A 17,699-nucleotide genomic window follows, 5' to 3' on the forward strand; every position below is an offset into this window, starting at 1 on the left:
AAAAGAAAAAAATCTTGATCTGAGAGTTTTTGTCTAGTTAGAAAGTAATTTAAATGCGAGAGTATAATAAAGACATTCTCAGAAGTTTTGTGACATACAGACACACTTTGAAAACACTTCTGGAGGAATTATTCAACTCTGTTCAATCTCTGAATGTAAAAAACTGCTCTTGTCCTTAATTAGAAGCCAAAAAAAAACCTCACCGGAGAAAGGTAACACCATACAGAGGCTGAAATCACCCATACAACATTTCATACACAATGCCTCGCATGCAATAAAAAATTACCAGGCATATAGAGAAACAAGGCCACATGATCAAAAAGCCAAAGAAAAAACAGACAATGGAAACAGATCCAGATGGGGTCCAGATATTGACATTATCAGATTTAGACCTTAAGATAAATGTAATTAATATATTCTAGGGATTTGATGACAAGATGAAAGTTTCACTAGAGAATCATAAATTATCAAAAATAAATTTGATAGAAAATATTATCAATGGACAACCTAGGAATAAAAAAATACAGTAACAGAAAATAAAAATTCAATAGTAAAGTTTAAAGCAGATTTTTTTTAGAGTGTGCATTATTTTAATCATTCTGCTTTACTCGGCTACTGACCAAAATCACTGGACATCTATCTTATTGGATTTAAAGCAGATTAATCACAGCTGAAGAAAAGATTAATAAACTGGAAAATGTCAGAAGAAATATACAGACTGAGGTAAGGAGAAAAATAAAGGATGGAATATATAGAAAAGAGCACAAATAACATTTGGAACATGATGAAAAGGTCTACCATGTGAAATTGTAGTCTCAGAAAGAGAGCGGAAAGAGGATGGAACAGAAGCAATATCTGAAAAAATTATGTAAAATATTTTCAAAATTGATAGACATGTAGCCACAAATATCAAGCAGGATAAATACAAAGAAAATCACAACTAGACATATCATAATGAAACTACCGAAAGCCAAAGATGAAGATAAAATCCTTGCAAGTTGCCAGAAGATAAAAATAGACATCATAAAATAACTATCCTTTTTGAGTGTATATGTACTTGCTAACAGAATACTACATTCTGGGAGGCTTAAACCACATAAATTTATTTTCTCACAGTGCTGGAGGCTGGAAGTCCAAGATCAAGGTGCCAGCAGAATTGGTTTCTGGTGAATCCTTCTCCTGGGCTTTCAGACAGACATCATCTCACTGTGTCCTCGTATGGCCTTCCCTCCGTTCAGGCGCACTCCTGGTGTCTCTTCCTCTTCTCATAAGGTCACCAGTCCTACTAGATTAGGGGCCCACCCTTACGACCTCGTTTAATCTTAATTACCTCCTTAAAGGCACTATCTCCAAATATAGTCACATTGGGAGTTAGGGCTTCAACACATGAATTTGGGGAGGACACAATTCAGTCCATAATAGTGCCCAAGAAAAAAAGAGAGAAGACTCAAATTACTAAAATCTACAATGAAATAGAGGACAACGCTGTAAATCTTTCAGAAATAAAAAGAATTATAAGGGAATACTAAGAATAACTGTATGCCAACATATTAGATAAATTAAATGGACAATTTCTAAAAGATGCAGACTACAAAACTGAGTCAAGAAGAAATAGAAAATCTGAATACACCTATAACAAGTAAAGAGATTGAATTAATAATTTTAAAATTTCCCAAGAAGAAAACCCAGGCCCAGAGGGCTTTACTGGCAAATTCCACCAAATGTCGAAAAGAATTAACGTCAATCCTTTCAAAACTCTTCCATAAAATAGAAGAGGGAACACTTTCCAACCTATGAAGCCAGTATTACTCTGATACCAAAACCAGACAAAGACATCACAAGAAAAGAAAATTACAGATGAATATCCTTTCTGAATATAGATTCAAAAATCATCAACAAAATTAAAAAAAAAAACTAAATCTAGTGACATATAAAAAGGATTATACACCATGACGAAGTGAGGCTTATCCTAGGAAGCAAGCTTTGTTTAACATCCAAAAGCCAACCAGTGTAATACACCCTATTAAGATAATAAAGGACAAAATACATGATCATCTCAATAGATACAGAAAAAGCATTTGACAAAACCCAACACCCTTTCATGGAAAAAACAATCAACAAACAAAAAATAGAAGGGAACGTCCTCAACCTGATAAAAGGCATCTACAAAAAATCCACAGCTAACATCATACTTAATCATGAAAGACTGGATGCTTTCTCCCTAAAATTAGTAGCAAGACAAAGATATCTGCTCTCACCACTTCTATTCAACATTGCACAGGATGTTCTAGCCGGGACAGTTAGGCAAGAATGAGAAGTAAAAAGCATCTAGATTGGAAAGGAAGAAATAAAACTGTCTCTATTTGCAGATGACATGATCTTATATATAGAAAACCACAAAGTACACACACATACATATACACACTATTATAACTAGTAAAAAAGTTCAACAAGGTTGCAGCATACAATATCAATACACAAAAATCAATTGTATTTCTATACACTAGCTATGAATAATCCAAAATGAAATGAGGAAAACAATTACATTTGCAATTGCATCAAAAAGAACGAAATAGGTATAAATTTAGCAAAAGAAGTAGAAGACTTATACACTGAAAACTACAAAACATTGTTGAAAAAATTAAAGAGCTAAATAAATGGAAAGATACTCCAGATTCATGGATCTGAAGACTTAATATTGTTAAGACAGCAATACTCCCCAAATTGATCTACAGATTCAGTGTAATACCTAATGAAATCCCAGCTGCTAATTTGACACTAATTCTAAAATTTGGATAGAAACTCAAGGAACCCAGAATGGCCAAAAAATTAACCCAGAATGGCCAAAAAATCTTGAAAAAGAACAAAGTTGGAAGACACTTCCTAATTTCAAAACTTACTACAAAGCTATAGAAATCAAGAAAATGTGGCACTGGGCACAATGAGAATACAGAAATAAAACCTTACATTTATGGTCAATTGATTTCAACAAGGGTGCCCAATGAAATTCAATGGGTGAAGAACAGTCTTGTTGGGCCCGGTCCCACAGCCGAGTGGTTCAAGTTCCGCGCACTCTGCTTCGGCTGCCCAGGTTCACGGGTTCGGATCTTGGGCGTGGTCCTACTCCACTCACCAGCCACACTGTGGAGGTGTTCCACATACAAAAAAATAGAGGAGGACTGGCACAGATATTAGCTCAGGGCTAATCTTCCTCAAGAGAAAAAGAGATGAAGATAGGCAATGGATGTTAGCTCAGGGCGAATCCTCCTCAGCAAAAAAAATAAGTTTTTTCAACAAATGGTGCTGGAGTAACTGAACGTCCACATGCCAAAGAATGAGGTTGGATTCCTACCTCACACCATTAGACAAAAATTAACTCAAAATGGGCCATAGAGCTAAATGTAAGAGCTAAAACTATAAAATCCTTAGAAGAAAACAAGGAGTAAATCTTTGTGAGCTTGGATTAGGAAACGGATTTCTTAGATATGAAACTAAAAGCAGATGCAACAAAAGAAAAATAGACAAATTGGGCTTCACCAAAATTTAAAACTTGCGTGCTTCAAAGGACATCATGAAGAAAGTGAATAAGGCAACCTACAGAATGGGAGAAAACATTTTCAAATCATATATATGATAAGGGACTTGTGTCCAGAATACATAAACAACTATTACAAATCAACAAATAACACAATTAAAAATGGACAAAGGATTTGAATTGATATTTTTCCAAAGAAGATATACAAATGGCTGATAGGCATATGAAAAGATCCTCAACATCATCAGTCATTAGGGAAATGCAAGTCCAAACTATATTGTGATATCACTTCATACCCACTAAGATGGCTAAAATAAGACAGACGATCAATAACAACTGTCAATGAGGAAATGGAGACATTGGAAAACTTGTTATTGCTAATGGGATTGTAAAACGGTGCAGCTGCTGTGGAAAAAAGTTTGATTGTTTCCCAAAAAATTAAGCATAGGGTTATCATATGACCCAGCAACTCCACTCCTAAGTATATACTTAAGATAAATAACTTACGTTCACACAAAAACTTGTACATGAATGTTCATAGCAGCATTATTCATAATAGCCAAAAAGTGGAAAGAACCCAAATGTCCATCATCTGATAAATGCATAAACAAAATGTGGTATAACCATACAATGGAGTATTAATGGACCATAAAAAACGAATGAAGTACTTACACATACTACAACGTGGAGGAGTCTTGAAAACATGTTAAGCGAAAGATGTCAGTTACAAAAGACCATATATTATATGACTCCATTTATATGAAATGTCCAGAATAGGCAAATCTACGGAAACAGAAGAAAGTACATTAGGGTTGGCAGGAGTTGAGGGAGGAGGGGAAGAGAAATGGAAAGTGACTGCTAAGATGTATAGGATTTCTCTTTGGAGTGATGGAAATGTTCTAAAATTAGGTAGTGGTGATGGTTGCACAATTCTGTGAATATACCAAAAATCATCTAATTGTACACTTTAAAAGGGTGAGTTTTATAGTATATAAATTATATTTTAATAAAGGTGCTTTTTTTCACACATTCATATTATTTTATTCTATTTTACTTTTATGTTGGTAAAAAGCTCATAACATAAAATTTACCATCTTTTTTTCCCAGTAATTTTATTGAGATCATAATGGTTTATAACATTGTGCAACTTCAAGTGTATATTATTATTAACAAATTTCTGAATAGACTTCATCGTGTTCACCTCCAGTAGTCTAATTATTGTCCGTCACCATACATATGTGCCCCTTTACCCCTTTCACCCACTCTCCAACCCCCTTCCCCTCTGGTAACCACTAATCTGTTTTTTAATAAAGGTGGTTTTTTTTTAAGAATATTAAAAACAACATTATTGCCATTTTTTTCTCCAGCTTTATTGACATATAACTGACAAATAAAACTGTATATATTTAAAGTGTACAATGTGATGATTTGACATACAAATACTTTGTGAAATGATTATCACGATCAGGTTAATTAACGCAGCCATCACCTCACATAGTTACTTGCATGTGTGTATGATGAAAACACTTACGATCTACTCTTTTAGCAAATTTCAAGTATACAATACAGTATTATTAACTGTAGTCACCATGTTGTACATTAAATCCCCAGAACTTACTCAGGTTATAACTGAAGGCTTTTACCTGTCTCCCGCATCTCCCTATCTCCCCATCTCCCGCAACCCCCAGCATCCTACTATCTGTTTCTATGAATTTGACTTGTTTTTAGATTCTACCTATAAGTGAGATCATACAGTATTTGTCTTTTTCTCTCTGACTTATTTCACTTAGCATAATGCCCTCAAGGCTCATCTATGTTGTCACAAATGGCAGAATTTCCTTCTTTCTTATGACTGAATAATGTTCTATTTAATGTATATATACCACATCTTTTTTATCCATTCGTCTGTCAGTGGACATTTAGGTTGTTTCCCTATCTTGGCTGTTGTGAATAAGGCTGCCATGAACATGGGAATGCAGGTATCTCTTCAAGATATGATTTCATTTCCTTCAGATATATACCAAGAAGTGGGATTACTAGATCATACAATAGTTCTATTTTTAATTTTTTAAGGAACCTCCATATTGTTTTCCATAGTGGCTGTACTAATTTAGACTCCCTCTAACAGTGTAGAAGAATTCCCTTTTCTCCGCATTCTCACCAACAATGTTGATAAAAGCCATCCTTACAGATGTGAGGGGATAACTCATTATGATTTTGATTTTTATTTCATCACAATTAGTAATATTGAGCACCTTTCCAAATACTTGTTGGCCAGTTGAATGTATTCTCTGGGAAAATGTCTGTGGCCCTGTGCCCATTTTTTAATCAGTGATTTGGTTTTTTTGCCATTGAGTTGTATAAGTTCCTTATATATTTTGAATATTAACTCCTTAACACATATATGGTTTGCAGATATTTTTTCCTATTCCATAGGTTCCCTTTTCATTTTGTTGATTGTTTCTTTTGCTGTGCATAAGTTGTAGTCCCACTTATTTATTTTTGCTTTTGTTATCTGTGCTTTTGGTATGATATCCAAAAAATCATTGCCAATACCAAAGTCAAGGAGATTTTTCCCTGTCTTTTCTTCTAGGACTTTTACAGCTTCAAGTCTTACGTTTTACTCTTTAATAGATTTCGAGTGAATTTTTGTGAGTGGTATAAGATAAGAGTCACGTTTCATTCTTTTGCATGTGGCTATCCAGTTTTCCCAACACCATTTATTGAAGGGACTATCATTTCCCCATTGTGTGTTCTTGGCACCCTTGTCAAAGATTAGTTTACCATTTATGTGTGAGTTTATTTCTGGACTATCTGTTCTGTTGCATTGCTCTATGTGTCTGTTTTTATGACAGAAACATACTGTTTTGATTGCTATAGCTTTGTAATAGAGTTTGAGATCAAGAAGTGTGATACCTCTTGCTTTGTTCTTCTTTCTCAAGATTGCTTTGGTTATTCAGGATCTTTTGTGGTTACACACAAATTTTAGGATTAGTTTGTTTCTATTTCTGTGAAAAATGCCAATGAAATTTTAATGGAGATTACATTGCATCTGCAGATGGCTTTGGGTAATGTGGGCATTTTTTTTTTTTTTTTGGTGAGGAAGATTGGCCCTGAGCTAACATCTGTGCCAATCTTCCTCTATTTTTGTATATGGGACACTGCCACAGCATGGGTTGATGAGCTGTGTGTAGGTCCATGCCCAGGATCCAAACTTGTGAACCTCACGCCACTGAAGCCGAGCACACAAACTTAACCACTAGGCCACAAGGCCAGCTCCAGTATGGGCATTTTTAACAATATTAATTCTTCCAATCCATGAACATGGGATATCCTCCCATTATTTGTGTCTTCCTCTATTACTTTCATCAGTGTCTTACAGTTTTCAGTGTACAGGTCTTTCACTTCCTTGGATAAATTTGTTCCTAAGTATTTTATTGTTTTTCATGCTATTGTAAATGGGATTGATTTCCTAATTTCTCTTTCAAATATTTCATTCCTGTGTAAAGAAACACAACTGAGTTTTGTATATTGATTTTTGTATCCTGCAACCTTGCTGAATTCATTTATTAGTTCTAACAGCTTTTTGGGGGGAGTCTTTGGGTTTTCTATACATAACATCATGTCGTCTGCAATCAGAGACAATTTCACTTTCTCCTTTCTGATTTGGATAAATTTTATTTCTCTTTCTTGCCTAATTGCTCTGGCTAGGACTTTCAGTACTATGTTGAATAGAAGTGGCAAGAGTGGGCATCTCTGTGTTTTTCCTGATCTTAAGAGGAAAAGCTTTCAGCTTTCATGCTTGTGTGTGATGTTAGCTGTGGGCTTGTCATATATGGCCTTTATTATGTTGACGTACATTCCTTTCTCCACCTAATTTGTTGAGAGTTTTTATTATGAAAGGATGTTGAATTTCATCAAACGCTTTTTCTGCATTTATTGAGATGACCATATGATTTTTATCCTTCATTCTGTGAATGTGCTATATCACATTTATTGATTTGTTGAACCACTCTTGCATAACAGGGATAAATCCAACTCGACCATGATGTATGAACCTTTGAATGCGCTGTTGAATTCAATTTGCTGAGGATTTTTGCATCTATGTTCATCAGGGATATTGGCCTGTAATTATTTCTTTAGTGTCTATACTGGGCTTTGGTATGAGGATAAGGTTGAACTCATAAAAAGAGTTTGGAAATGTTCCCTCCTCTTCTGTTTCTTGGAACAGTTTGAGAAAGGTTGGTATTAACTCTTTAAATGTTTATTAGAATTCACCAGCCATAGGTCCTAGACTTTTCTCTGTTGGGAGATTTTTGATTATTGATTCAATCTCCTTACCTTTTATTTGTCTGTTCAGATTTTCTATTTCTTTATGATTCAGTGTTGGTAAGTTATATGTTTCCAGAAATTTATCCATTTCTTCTAGGTTACCCAATAGTTGATGTATAATTATTCATAGTAGTCTCAAGATTCTTTGTATTTCTGTGGTAGCAGTTATAATGCCACCTCTTTCATTTCCGATTGATTTATTTGAGTCCTCTTATTTTTTTTCTAAGTGTAGCTAAAAGTTTGTCAATTTTATTTATCTTTTTTTAAAAACCTGCTCTTAGTTTCACTGATCTTTTCTATTGTTTTTCTGGTCTCTGTTTCATTTATTTCTGCTCTGATCTTTATTTCCTTTCTTCTGCTAACGTTGGGCTTAGTTTGTTCTTCTTTATCTAGTTCATCGAGATGTAAAGTTAGGTTACTTATTTGAAATCTTTTTTTTCTTAATGTAGGCATTTTTAATTATAAACTTTGCTCTTAGAACTGCTTTTACTGCATCCCATAATATTTTGTATAGTTTGTGTCCTCTTGTTTGTTTCAAGATACTTTTTTATTTCCCTTTGATTTCTTCTCTTACCCATTGGTAGTTAGGAGTGTGTTGTTTAATTTCCACATATGTGTGAATTTTCTAGTTTTCCTCCTGTTATTGATTTCTAGTTTCATATCATGTGGTCAGAAAAGATACTTGGTATGATTTCAATCTTCTCAAATTTATTAAGACTTATTTTGTGACTATCATATAAGCTATCCTGGAGAATGTTCCATGTGTGCTTGAGAAGAATGTGTATTCTAGTGCTGTTGGATAGAATGTTCTGTATATGTCTGTTAGGTCCATTTGGCCTAGAGTATAGTTCAAGTCTAATGTTTCCTTACTGATTTTCTGTCTGGATTATCTATCCATTGTGGAAAGTTGAGTATTGAAGTTCTTTATTATTATTCTATGGTGTCTAGTTCTCCCTTCAGATCTGTTATTATTTGCTTAATATATTTAGGTGTTCCAATGTTGGGTGCATATGTATTTATAATTGTTACATCCTTTTGATGAGTTGACCCCTTTATTATTATATAATGACTTTTTTGGTCTCTTGTTACAGCTTTTGACCTAAAGTCTATTTTTTCCTGATATAAATATAGCTACTCCTGCTTTCTTCTGGTTTTCATTTGCATAGAATATCTTTTCCATCCCTTCACTTCAAGCCTATGTGTGTTCTTAAAGCTGAAGTGAGTCTCTTGTAGACAGCATATAGTTGGATCTTATTTTTTTATCCATTTGGCCACTGTATATCTTTTTATTGGAGAATTTAATCCATTTACATTAAAGTAATTATTGATTTGGAAGGACTTACTAATGCCATCTTATTATTTGTTTTCTGGATGTTTTGTAACTCCTTTTCTCCTTTCTTCCTCTCTTACTGTCTTCCTTTGTGAATTGATGATTTTCCATAATGGTATATTTTGATTCTCTTCTCTTTATCTTTTGTGTATCTACTATAGGTTTTTGCTTTGTGGTTACCATGAGGCTTACATAAAACATTTTATGGTTATAGTAGTCTATTTTACACTGATAACTTCAACCACATACAAAACTCTACCCTTTTATTCCCCTCCCAACTATTATGCTTTTGACGTCACAATTTACATCTTTTTATGTTGTATGTCCATTTACATTAACAAATTATTCTATCTATAGTTATTTTTATCACTTTTGTTCTTTAACCTTTATACTAGAGTTAATTGATTAACACACCACCGTTTTACAGTATTAGAGTATTCTGAATTGGACTATATACCTACCTTTTCCAGCGTGTTTCATATTTTCATATGTTTTCATGTTACTAATTAGTGTCCTTTTACTTCAGCTTGAAGAACTCACTTTAGCATTTCTTGTAAGGCAGGGATAGTGGTGATGAACTCTCTCAGTTTTGTTTGTCTGAAGTGTTTATCTCTCCTTCATCTCGGAAGGACAGCTTTGCCAGGTAAAGTATTCTTGGCCGGCAGTTTTTTTCATTCAGCACTTTGACTGTATCATTTCACTCTCTCCTGGCCTGCAAGGTTTCTGCTGAGAAATTGTTGATAGCCTTATGAAGATTTCTTTGTATATGAGAAATTATTTTTCCCCTTGCTGTTTTTAAAATTCTCTCTTTGTCTTTGATTGTAGACAGTTTTATTACAATGTGTCTTGGAGAAGATCTCTTTGGGTTAAATTTGTTTAGGGACCTATGAGCTTCATAAGCTTGGATGTCCAAATCTCTCCTCAGATTTAGGAAGTTTTCAGTCATTATTTCTTTTTTTTCCAGCTTTATTGAAATATAATTGACATATAAAATTGTATTAGTAACTCTTGTTTCTCTAAATAAGCTTTCTCCCTTTGATATGTTCTGAGCCCTCGCTGCTCTTCTCCCAGCCGCTTTCTGCCCCTCAGTCACACAGCTCACCACAGTATTCTGGATGCGGCAAGAAAGAAGTGGGCCTGTTTGGCAGCTTCCTGTACAGCTGGGGAAATTAGACACTCGTTCTCATGCTCTCACTTTCCCTCGTGGGAAAAATCACAGGCCAAGAAGACCTCTCTTGGCACTGGGCTGTGCCACTTTGGAGGAGAGGTGATGCAGGTAAAGTGAAACTATTTCTCTTACCCTCTTCAATGTGGCTAAGTCTTGGATATTTTTGCTCCAATAGTGTGCTGGTATGCCTCCATTGGACTCCCAGACTTCCACAAAGGTACTACTCTTGTCCATAGGTGATTGTCAAAATTAGTGTTCTTTAAAGGTAAGATGGTAGACAACTCCTATTCCACCATCTGAATGACATCACTCAGAATAACATTATCGTTAACGGCCCAAAACTGGGACAACCCAAATGTCCACCAAAGTAGAATAGATAAATAGGAAATTAAACTGCAATGAGAAAAAAACCAAATTGTTCCACATGGACAATATGAAGGACTCTCATAAAAGATAGAATAACAGAAGAAGTCCATCATAAAAGAGTACATACTATGGTGGTGGAAGTTATGATAGTGACTGGGATGAGGCAGGAGAGAGGCTTCTAGAGAACTGCTCATATTTTATTTCTTTATCTGGGGATTTACATGGTATGTTCACTTTGTAAAAACTCTTCAAGCTGTACACTTAAGATTCATGCACTTTCATGCATGTATCTTCTATTTCAATAAAAAGTTTACCCCCAACAAATAGTATTTCTCTTCTGTACTGATTTTCTAAAGTAACCAACCAGAAAATATAACCACAAAGAATTACATACCATTGTGATTATGTAATTAATTGTGAACATTTGCTTATTCTCTAGCTCAGTGGTTCTCCACTGGGGACTATCCAGAAGACATTTGGCAACATCTGGAAACATCTCTGATTGCCACAAATGGGGGTGTGCTACTGGCATCTAGTGGGTAGAAGCCAGGAATCCTACAAAATATCCTACAATACCCAGGACAGTCCCCACAACAAAGAATTATCTAGCCTGAGATATTAATAGTGCCAAAAGTGTGCTCAAACTTCTTCAAAACCGTAAATTCCCTGAAGAGAGTAGTCATATCTCTTTGGTTTATATCTCCATCCCTAGAAGCCATCACAATAGGATCTCAGTAAAAAGTTGTTGAGTTGATAAATGAATCTCTCTCCCTCCCCCACCTCTCTCTCTTGCATACGTGTGTGTGTGGGAACACATGCACCTTTTGTCTTTCATCTTAGTGTTCTCTTGCTCTGTTTTGCCTAGACGTACTGCTTGCTTTTGATAGAACTTGCCTTAAAAAAGCCAAGCAGATCCCAGGAGGCAGCCCAGGGAAAATGAGGCATGGGGCCAACCACTCAGACCCACATGCAGTCTAGCATTAAGCAAAGTGGTAGGAGAAGATTTTCAGGATCACACACTTCAGAACAGTCACCAGGAAAAAAAAATTAAATACGAATTTGAGGTAGAATTCTGAGATGACATTTTAAAATATGATTTTTCACAGAGAGTTCTCTCTCTTTTATATCCTTTATATCCTTCAGGAATTTAGAAGAGCTGGTTATAGCTCCGTAGATGTTAAAGGATCTAGGACCATAGTCATTTCCCTCTGACTAATGGTCTGTACCTCACGTTTTGAGAAAAGCCGTCTGAAAATGAAACCTGTCTGGTTTTAATTTTAACACCTTTTCTGAGGTTCTGAATAGAGGTTCTGGCCTCTACCATCCACTTTCAAATATAAACAGATAGCATTTAGAAGACATGAGCAGTTGGCAAAGAAGCTTAATAAATGCTTCTCAAATTATTTGTGCAAATTTGGACAGGTCAGTTGACTACTCTGAACTTTAGTTTTCCCATCTGTATATCATGTGAATTAGACTAAACAACCTCAAGGTCCTTTCACCTAAAACTTGATGATTCAGGGACTTAAAAGGCAGAAATTATAAGCTCTAATGAGATGATATTTTGAGCTTTGCCAAATCGCAGGGTTTTTCTAGGTAGTTCCCCTATTACAGCAGAATGCAACAGCTTCGCTTGATACCACCAACAGGTGTGTAATTAATCCTGCTCTTTCTCCAGCATGGTTCATTTTCCACTGATGGGTCTACAATTAAAACAACTCCCTCCCCAGAGAAGTATACATCACTGTTATACTTTTCATCTTTAATTACACTGGTTGAAGATGAGTAAATGCGCCCGAGATCCCAATTGGGAGGGAGCAGATTCATTAGGTGGTTGTAATATGCCATCCAGTCTGCATTTCAGGTTACCATCTCTGCACAAGGAAGATGGCCTTCGACAAATCTGCTCAAATCACTGCAGGTGATTAAGTCCACCTGCAACTGCCTACCTTTGCACTGGAAATTGATGAATAATAAAGATCTGGACCTTTCAAAGAGGTAAGTACAGTGTCAAAGCCAAAGCTAATTTACCACTTCAGTGCTTTTTAGTAGAATAGCCAAAATAGCCTGTTAATATTTTATAGAAGAAAAGGGAGAGTTTCCAAACTTGCATATTTCCATCCTGCTTTCTTGGTCGATCTCTATTACAGCTCTCGCTCTCTTTTTTGTCATAGCAACTAACATACTCTAACTTCATCTATTCATTTATTTGCTTACTTGTTTATTATCTGGCTCTCTCCAAGGGAATTTCAGCTCTGGGTATGGGGAGGAGGACCATCTGTTTCATTTAAAATTATATGATCACTAGAGCACGGTGCCTAACCCTTGGCACCATTAAATATTTGTTGACTGAATAAATATTGGTTTAGAATATTTCCTTTAAATAACTTGTTGGTGGAGGTTTGGGGGTTTTATGTAACTGATGTTGAGCCAGTGTGCCAGACTTGGTATTTCTCTGGCATTATAGTTCCCTTAAATACTTGGTAGCTTTTTGGTTTTTTGATTCCCAGTCAATTCAATGACTTAGTATTCAAGTCCCATGGATCTGGTTGGGTCATAGTTTTCAAATCTAGAACCCAGCCTGGGAGTTCTGTCCTTTAGCAGCAGGCCCAGGTGCTCAGCCCACCCTGTCTGGGCTAGATCTAATGACACCCATCTTGGCTTTCTGCCTTGGAGCAATTTGTCACCAGGGTGCTAATTGCCCTGTGCCCTAAACTGCCTATCAGTTCTCATGGGGAAAACTGGCCTCTTTTTTGGGCAGGAAGGTATAGCAGAAGTTACCTGAAGAGGCCTGGGGAAAGTCTGATTTCCCAGGCCTCAATCTCACTTCCTATGGTTTCCCACCTTCCTGCCTGAACACACCATCCTGACTTTCTGTGAATATCTTTAATTTGGAGATTAGGATTAGGATTGTCCAAACCTGTAAAACTAGACTCTTAAACCATCTTGAATGCTGGACCGTGGGCAAAAAAATGTCTGTCTTAGCAAGACAAATGTTCTTACCTCTCCACCTTCAGACAGGACAGCTCCTACCTGAATTTGTCTCTTTTTGGTAGGATATTATTGAGGCTTCAAAATACAGTCCATAAGATCCAGCATCCTGCCACTTTGCTACCAAGTCCCTTAACTAATTCCCCAGCCTCAGTAAGCGCATGATCTGAGCACCAAGATACCAAAGATGACACTTTAATCATCTGCTTCACTATCGCATAACATAGCTTTCCATTTCCACCACCTGAGATAATATTTAAAAGAGTGACTTTTTAAGAGTGTGATGGAAGGGTCTTCACTCTCTACCACCAACTCTAAAACAGCCCATTCCACACTGTAGGATCGTTCATTTGTAACCCCAAATTCTGGAACTCATTTTAGTATCAGTTATAGGGTTTTCTGTTGGGAGTAAGAGAAAATATGACTTAAGCAAACAAACAAAATATATTTTAATGGCTCATATAACTAGAAAGGCCAGGGTTCTTGTCTTGAAGTTGTTTCCCCAAGGAAAATTGGAGCGTAGTTACCAGAATGGCAGAAGAGCAACTAAGTCCTGGAAGACCAAAATCACAGATTTCCTTGACAGCAGTAGTTCTCAACAAGGGATGATTTTGCTCCTCAGGAGATACTCATCAACGTCTGAAGACATTTTTGATTGTCACAACCGGATTGGTGGGGGTCGCAGGGTGCTACTGGCATCTAGCGGGTAGAGGCCAGGGATGCTGCTAAATATCCTGCAATCACAGGCCAGCCCCCCACAACAAAGAATTACCCAGCCCAAAATGTCAATAGTGCCAAGATCGATAAACCCTGACCTATAGTAACTGAGATAAAATATTTCCACTTTGTTGCACCAAAGGACATGGAAATAAAGGATGGAGCAGGCAGAGAATATAAATATATTTAAAAGACTCACTACTCAATCAACTTAGGGGACTAAGTGGGAAACGAAAAAGGTTTCCCAAACACCAGACAAATAATATCTAAGACCTATATGCAAACATTGTTCAGCCATATCTGAACTACATTTCTGAGAAGATGGCTACTACATATTAGCTTTTCAACTCACAAAAAAAAATGTACGTAGTTGCATGTACATTTTTTAGTTCATACTTAGTTCATACACTAATCATTATGCTAAAAATAATTCTTAAATTTAATTAATGACCATCTAACTGTTATCAATGGTCCTGTGTTTTGTTCTTATTCTCCTTGACTTCTCTCAGCATTTGAAATTTTTGACTACTTACCCATTTGTCTCATGAAATTCTCTTCCCTCTTTGTTACTGTGGCCTTGTATTCCCTATTATGTTCTAGCTGCCCCCCTCAGATAGCTCATTGACTTTCATGATCTCAAATAGTATCTTTAGGTGGAAGATTTACAAATATGGATCTCCAGCACTTACTTCTCTCCCCAGATCTGGTACCTTGTTTCCAGTGGTCTATTAGACATATCCTCTTGACTATCTCCCTGTTGTTTCAGATTAAACATTGGGAAAACCAAACCTTTCTTTTCCAAGACTGTGTCCCATTTTTGACTTGCACATTTCCTCTTAAAAATTTTGAATCACCCAGGCTGTGGCACCTTCTTTGACTCTACCCTTTGCTTCAGTCACCTGTCCCAGCAGTTGCCCAGTCCTATCAGGTCTCATTTTGCAATGTCTCTTGCATCTTTTCCCTCAATTCCAAGCCCCACTGCCACCAACCTATTTCAGGTCCTTACTGCTTTATCCTAAGCTATTGTGGAATCCTCCTCACTGATCTCCTGCTCCGTCCTTTGCCAACATACCCTGCACACTGTTGTTAAATTATACTTCCGCTCAATTGCTTTGATGATATCAACCACTCTGCTCAAAAGTGTTCAAAGTCTTTCAATTGCCAACAAGATGAAAGGCAATCGCTTTAGCCTGGAAATCAAAGTTCTTGATAATCTGACTTCAATGTTACTTTTTAATCCTGTTTCCTGCTGTTGACCTGTACAGACTCTCCTTTCCAATCATAGTGGTTTCCTAACTTTTCTGCATACGTCTTCACGATTCTGTTCACACTGTCCTTCCAACCTGTAATACTTTACCACTTCCTCTCTGTCAAGCATTTTCTAATCCATTACCTCCTCATCACTTCTACCGCACAACTGGAGCAAATTAGTTCCCACCCTCACATTCAGTTATACTCCCTGTTCCCTGGCCTGCTTATGACTGAAGGCAGAAGTAATTTCACCCCACTTTACCCTTTCCCCCATATTTTGGAGCGCACCTTCAAGACTTCCTTGCTGCTTCTCCAAACAGAACAATGCCCATCCACTCTTTAAAACCTAGGTCCCCAACTCATTTCTAAACACAATCCCTAACTCCTATGCCCAGCTCTTATAATGGGGCTTTTGTTTTTTTCCTGTTCCAAGTGTCTGTCCTCCTAGAGACTCTCCAGCCTCCACACCCCCACACGCCTCCCTCACCTCTCAGGATATGGAGTTCTGTTACCAGTTCTGCCTGGATCTCCCCATGGCCATGTCTCATCTATATGTTGAGACACCTTGCTACTACATCAGTATTCTTTCAAAGTCAACTGACAATAATAATTTTTCCCCTTGAAAACAGCTCCATGGTTGTCAGATTGAAGAGCATTTCAGCACCTACACCTGAGTCAGCTCCCTGATTCCTGTCCTACTCTAGGAAAGAATTCTAATTCCAGGCCTAGAACCCTCTCTCCTGGCCTAGCCTGCCCAATTGTAGGTAACTGACCAGGACCCACTTAATTCCCAAGACACCATGCTCTCTGATGTTGCAAACATCACCTTTCCTTCAAGCCTGAACTAAAACCACACTCTTCTCTCCAGTCACCCTCAAGGAAGCATGACCTGACAATGCATCCCTAACCTAATCTAATTCCTTCTCTTTTTATACTCCAGTAACATGTATGGCCTATATAATTTATTTGGTAATTAATCATACACTGCCTTTTGACATCTATTCTGCTATCTCCAATAGCTATCTGAGCTCATTCAACTTTTCACATCTTGACTCATCTATTTCAACAGGTATGGGAGGCAGTCATTCACAGATGTTAAGAGCATGGTTTCTGGAGCCAGCTGGCCAGATTCAGTACTGCCTCCTTTACTAGCTGCATGATCTCTGATTGCATTTTTTCATATTTAAAGTGGTTAAAATAACAGTCCTTATGCCATAGAGTAAAGAATAAATAAGTTATACGTATAAAGCACTTAGGACAGTACACTTTTATTTATGTTATAACTAGAAAGTAGGTGTTACTTTTAAAATGTTATGGAAGGGGATTTTTTTTTACCTCACACTATATGATAATTAATATCATATAGTTTCTGGTACATCCTTGAAGCCTCGGTTCCAACAGTGAAGGTGTGTAGGTTAACAGTCTGCAATGGAAACAAGCAAGTAAGCAGGATTCAGTGAATAAGCAGCCACAGAGTCCCTAAGAATGGTATCACTGAGCCCTCTGTTTCATGCACAAGTTGTTTGCTCTTTGCTCTGTCATTGTCAGCTGGTCGTGGAAGGCCTTGGAAAACCAAATTCTGATCTAGGACAAAGGTAGGGGCTTCTAATCACAGAGCCATAGGTTTTCAAATCTTGCCCTGATTAAATCATGCCTGGAAATGCAAGGATTACTTTACAGCACTTAGGTTTTTAAAGTTGTCTCTGAGCTGCCAAAAGCAATTCACACAGGGAAGTAGTAAAACATCAAAAGGTAAAGTAGCCTCCTTTTTTGATTAATTAAACTTTTAATTAAGAAAGTTTACTGCATGCTCTTGTAATGCCCTTCAACATATTCATTTGTGGTAGAAAGATAGAAGGCTAGATCAAAAGAGTATGTGCATCACATTTAGAATCGTTAAAATTTCCAAGATCTTTGCTAACAATTTTGGTTGCTTGCTACAAAGTCAACAGAAGTGATTCAAATATCCCTTCCTCCCCTCCCCATATTTTGAATAGTCAGAATTGGCT

General features: G+C 36.8%; 1 long non-coding RNA gene across 2 annotated transcripts in view; it reads right to left on the reverse strand.

The window, feature by feature from the left end:
* Positions 1-17,699, reverse strand: part of LOC131420524 (uncharacterized) — a 102,800-nt gene that overhangs the window by 14,436 nt on the left and 70,665 nt on the right. For both annotated transcript variants that reach the window (XR_009223558.1, XR_009223557.1), the window contains one exon: positions 17,026-17,113. This is a non-coding gene — a long non-coding RNA (uncharacterized LOC131420524). The remainder of the gene's footprint in view (positions 1-17,025; positions 17,114-17,699) is intronic.

This window comes from Diceros bicornis, chromosome 23 (genome assembly GCF_020826845.1).
Source record: "Diceros bicornis minor isolate mBicDic1 chromosome 23, mDicBic1.mat.cur, whole genome shotgun sequence".
Classification (NCBI taxonomy): Eukaryota; Metazoa; Chordata; class Mammalia; order Perissodactyla; family Rhinocerotidae; genus Diceros; species Diceros bicornis.